Genomic DNA, 6000 nt, shown 5'->3' with positions numbered 1-6000 from the left:
CAGTTCCCAGGCATCCAACAGTGCTCAGCAAATGTACAAAGTGCAATACAAACCATAACCTTCCTGCATTGGCAGTCCAGTGTGCGCAATCAAACCTGGGGAATGTCAAAGAATAAACAGGCACTTACAACTTGGATTCACTTTTACCTGGGCCTAAGTACAAATTACTGCCATGACTGTGCCATGGGATGCCTTCAGCTTATTCAGGAAAGGCTTAGCAGGCCATTGAACAAGGCACGTACAAGATGCTGGTGTAACATTTTCAAGGCAGAAACCTGGAGAGTAAGATGGGAGCATAGTAAGCACATGGTCCTTAGGTGTTCCAGGTGCTCAGAGTCAAATTCTGCTCTGCCATTCAAGACTCTATGGTACCTAAGAACTGCTGTTGTACTTTGAGGAGTTAATTAAGGCTGTATTCCTTTCTGTGGACACTGCAGGATTGTATTCGGCATAGCATTGCAGGCTGATGCTCAGGGACACTGCTGAGTAAGAGCATACAGAGCACTGGGGACAAGAGAAAAATGCCTCAACTTCAATAGATTCAGTAGAAAAAAAATACCTTTCTGCATACAGGGTGGAATATGATGGTGCTGGCCACACTCAAACCCAAGAGCAGCTACAGGTTACAATGGCTTTCTAATACCAGCCCTAATTTCTTTCTGGTTTTACAACTTACTTGCTGTGAGAAGAGGGAATTTACCCCAAAAGGAGGGAACCAGGGAATTGACTTTATTTATATTTAATTTTCCTCAGTGACTGTTTATTTTTGAGGAACATCTCTACCCGTCCAGTCATCAAAGCAGGTTCTCATAGTCAACATCCTGGCCTTGGACCATAACCACAAAAAATGGACGAGTTCACTTTGCTGTGGACCTTTTGGGTATTGACAATATCTGGAGATACAGTCCCATGCTGGTGGTGCCTGTGTGGTCTAATTAGCCTTTATTGCTACTCTTGCCTGCCTGCTTTCTTCCGTGTTAATTTATGTGTCCCAAGATGCGCTGGTGCATTTGTTCCTTATTTCCTCGGTATGCATTTACTTTCTTGGTGAGTACTGAAAGGGAAGAAGATGAAATGCATTGAAGATCTTGATTTAAAGCTTCAGAATTTCCCTAAATCTGTTTTCATGTCCCACTCCTCTCTACCCTCTCTGATGGCAGGGAGACACCCAGCATGGCAAGCTGGAACATGGGCACCAAAGCAGAGACAAACCCCTGTCACTTCACTGACTACAGCCAATAATGGGCACTGTCTTCCCTGCACCCAGTCCTGAGTGTACTTTTTGTGATATCTTGACCCTCTAGTGCAGCATTGTACATTCAGCATTTGTTTCTTCCACCAAGTGTCCTGTATCATTTTGAAGTTGATGATGTAACTGGTGGTGGTGATACACAGGGACTAATTTGGGATGCAGCTTGTCTAAGGCAAGGAGGAAAAGATGGGAGCAGGTCAGACTAACTTCAGTTCAAACAGTCACCACCCTGCCTCACCCCATACCTGCCCAGCTGCCTCTTCCTTGTGATGTTTTGCTACAAAGAAGAAACTTCTGTCAGTGGAACAGACCTAACCTGATTCCACAATGAATTTCATCATATTTCCTCTCCTTCACTGGCCATGCTTTGGCCAGTGATGCCTCATGTGCATATGTCAGAGCAAGCCTGTGCTGCCAGAAGAGAGGGGACAACTCACAGGCAAAGCTCACGACAGGATGATTCCATGAACAGAGTGACAGCCAGACTTCTCCAGGATGTCATAGCCTAGACTGGACTGTCCTATCCACTAAGCCTTCATGCTTGGTTTACTGTACCTAGTCAGGGTCACAGGGAAAAGCAGCTACTGGTTGATCCAAAATGTTGATGTCAGTGATTGATTAGGAAAAATCTGTCAGTGTGCAAATGCCTCTCACTCCACTCGAAAAGGGACTTCTTTTGGTGGTGGGTTCTTCCTGGTTCCCCAATAGCACATACTCGCCAATCCCTGCTGCTGTGATGAGAGGGGTTTGAGTCAGCTGGGATAGCACATCCAAGAGAGGTCATTGGGATAGGTCATCCCTTCCCACTGCTTCTGAGGTCTTGTATGACGACTGGCAAGCTTTCCCAAGCATGAATTATGCCACTCTGGATTTTACTGAACCATTTCTCCTGCGCTTCCCCAGGCCTTTCCTCTCAATTACATTAAAATAACCAAAGTCATGGGAAGAGCATTTCTCAACTTCTGGAAAAGCCTTTATTTAGGTTTATGAAGCAGCTTGTTTGAACAGGTTCTGTCCAACCACTCTCCTCACTTCACGCTTGCCTGGGCATGTATGAGGAAAGGAAAAACAGAGACCAGCTTGTGCTCTTGGCTGTTTTGGGGAATCCTGCCACTGCATGGGTCAAACCCATGTGCTTGGACCTCTGGGGATCAGCAAAGGCAGGTCTGGAGGTCCTCTGGAAGATTTCTGGAGGAGGCAGCAGGACTTGCACTCCTGACCAGGATAATTCCTGTTGAGAGACTGAAGAGCAAACATCCATTAGCTTTAATTTTGCTGGCAAAGGAAGGTGACAAGCACCTGGGAGAAGCTTCCCCCTCACCTGTGGCACATGAAAATTCTCTACCAGTCTGGCAGCCACACTTGGGTTGGAGGAGGGACCCCATGCATCCCTGGTAGACTCCCTGGCAAAGCTGGCATGAGCCATTCATGAGCTGAGGACCCCTGCAAAGCACCCCTGTGTCATCCCCCTGCTGTGGCTGCCCTGAGCAGTCTGTGCCAGTTGAACCCAGCCAGCTACTTGGAAAACCCCTGTCTGTGCCATGGGACTAAGTGAAATATCATTTCCCAGCGTAATGGACAGATTGTTAAATATACAATGATTTACCAGCTCTTTCACTGCAATAACTGTTCACACATTGTCTCTTTGCCTCTTTCACTGTTCTTATGATTCATGCTATTTGGTTGCCCAATTCCTGTTGTAATCCTTCTCCCCGATGGGACCCCCCTGTCCCATCCCCCGTGGTGAGAGCCTGCTCGTCTCAAGGCACAGGCGGCCGAGGGGGTCCTGGAGTGGATACAACACGGACTCAAAGTATCTAGACACAGGAGGCTCAAACTTGCTGGAATAATCCCGGGTTTATTGTCTGTCGTCCATCCGGGGCAAGAGAGAGACCGAAATGCTCTGGGTCTCATCTCTTATACCAGGGGGTGGGGGTGATTAGGGGATGCAGGGAGGTCACAGCCAATGGGAAGGGGGAAGGGAAAGAAGGTTTTCAGGTAGGAACTCACATTACACAAACCAGAGGTGAGTTTTACCCTTGGGAGGTACCAAGATTTTTAGATGCACTACATCACCTCACCCTTTTCTGTTATACAAAAATGAGAAACATGGATTTGAGTAAGAGGTAGGTTATTTCTAAAAAAAAGGAAACAGAAATTTTTTAAAAACATATTCACAGTTACAGTATGCAGGTCAGAGGCTAGAGAGGTTTCTTCTTGCTCTCTTCAGCGGCGTCTTCTCTTGGAAGCAACAGCCACTTGCTTCTCTTCTCTTCTTGCTGGTCCTGGATTCTTTGGAACAAAAGGTTCTACCCATTTCTGAGGAATCCATCGGGGGCCTGAAGGGGTGGATACACACGCATAACCTCGCCCCCAGGTGACAAGTTCATAGGGACCCTTGGTTTGCCAAGTTTCAGGGTCCCTGATTAAAACTGGTGGATGCTGTGACAATTTAAACTGATCACCACTGTTAAAATGCCGAGTTACAGGAGGATTCATGTTTTCAAATGAGCAGTTTAGGAAGTTAATGGTAAACAGAACTTTACAGAGTTTCTGTTGGGGAGACATCCACACTGCTTCACTACCTTGCCGGGCTAGGACTTGTTTGAGCGTCTGGTGTGTACGGTCGATTACAGCCTGACCTGTGGGGGAGTGGGGGATGCAAGTTTTATGTTCCACTCCCCACTGCTGGACAAATTCCAGGAACTCCTTGGATTTATACGCTGGGCCATTATCTGTTTTAATTTCTTTAGGGATTCCCAATACGGAAAAGGCCTGCACTAAGTGTTGTTTAGCATGTACAGACTTTTCTCCTGCATGAGCAGAGGCATACACTGCTCCTGAGTATGTATCAATACTCACATGTACATACTTAAGGCGGCCAAAACTGGGGATGTGAGTGATATCTGTTTGCCACACCTCACAGCTCTTGAGGCCTCGGGGATTAACCCCGATGCCCAATGATGGCACTGCCTGGAGCTGACAATTGGGACAGGTAGCCACGATGGCTTTAGCCTGATCCCGTGTCAGCTGGAACTGACGAATCAGTCCTGGCACATTTTGATGGTATTGCTGGTGACTTATTTTTGCCTGCTGAAACACATCTGGGAGAGATACGTTTTCATCTGGGGCAGCAAGGGAATCAGCCTTCCGGTTCCCCTCAGCGATTTCACCTGGCAACGGGGTGTGCGATGTTATGTGCATCACATAGAAAGGTTGTTCTCGATTTGAAACCAAATAAATCAGTTTTGAAAGCAATCTAAAGAGATGCTCGTTCTCAATGTCCTTGAGAACTGCCTGTTCCGCTCTGGACACCACTCCTGCTACGTAGGCTGAGTCAGTAACTAAATTAATTGGTTCTGAAAATTTCTCAAAGGCTCTCACGACCGCAGCTAGTTCAGCTATCTGGGGTGACCCCTCCACAGAGTCAACATCAGCTTCCCAAAGCTGAGTCTGTGGATTTCTCCAAGTCATCACCGACTTGTGGGATGTCCCAGATGCTTCAGTGAACACTGTGAGCGCTTTGAGTGGCCTTCGGCTCCTTTTCTCACGAGGAATGAGATGGAATTCCTCATGAAACAATTTGTGTGATGGTGCATGAACTGAAATTTGCCCACTATAGCTGTCCAGAGCTAACTGGAGATTAGCATTGCTCTGCAGCAGATGCTCAAACATCTCTTTGGTCAGTCTCTCAGGGGAGTTTTTGCCTTCTCCAGAGAGCCTGACTGGGAGGTGAATACACATAAAATCACAGCCTGCCAGTTCCCGCAGCCTTACCCTGGCCTTTTGAATCAGCTGAGCCATCAGCTCTTGTGACTTGGTGATAGTTTTGGGTCTTTGATGGGAGAGGAAGACCCACTCTATGATTAAGAGTGCATCTCTCTGCCCCTCGGCCCATTGGAATATTAACCCATGCAGGTGTGGCAATTTCCCCAGGACAATAAATTTGAAAGGCAGCTCCGGTTTGAAGCGGTGTGCCTGTCTTTCTGTCAAGGCCTTTTGTGCTTTTTCTATTACAGTTTTTGCTTCTGGAGTCAGCTCCCTGGGAGACAGTAATTCTCTCTCCCCTTTCAATAAATTGAGTAGGGGGCTCAGGTCCTCATTTGTGAGACCTAGCCATGGTCTGACCCAGTTTAGTGACCCGCATAGAGAATGAAGATCTGCTAGAGTTTTAGGATTACCAATAATTTCCAATTTTTGTGGAACAACAGTCCGTGCAGTAATTTCCAGGCCCAGGTATTTCCAAGGTGGCATCCTTTGAACTTTGTCTTCCTGCAATTGGAATCCAGCAGAGGTTAAAACTTTAACCACTAGGTCAAGGGTGTCTTTCAGTATGTTGTTATTGGGACAGCATATTAAAATATCGTCCATATAATGCAAAATGATAGCCTCTCTCTTTTCAGCACGCACTGAGGACAGCAAAGACCCCACATACCACTGGCAGATGAAGGGGCTGGCTTTCATCCCCTGAGGTAGAACTGTCCAGTGGTACCGTTTCATTGGAGCTTCCCGGTTAATTGTGGGAATGGAAAAGGCAAACCTTGGTGCATCCTCTGGATGCAGGGGAATTTGAAAAAAGCAATCTTTAATATCTACTACTGCTAGTAGCCAATCTTGCGGTAGCATGGTTGGAGATGGCATTCCTGTTTGGAGAGATCCCATGTCCTGTATTTTTTTGTTTATTTCTCCTAAATCTTGAAGGAGACGCCATTTATCTTTCCCTGGCTTTTTTATTACAAACACCGGGG

This window comes from Pseudopodoces humilis, chromosome 3 (assembly GCF_049639895.1).
Source record: "Pseudopodoces humilis isolate 2021_Gansu_Grassland_sample_001 chromosome 3, ASM4963989v1, whole genome shotgun sequence".
Classification (NCBI taxonomy): domain Eukaryota; kingdom Metazoa; phylum Chordata; class Aves; order Passeriformes; family Paridae; genus Pseudopodoces; species Pseudopodoces humilis.
The sequence above is the reverse complement of the archived record's forward strand: the minus strand, read 5'-3'. Positions refer to the sequence as shown.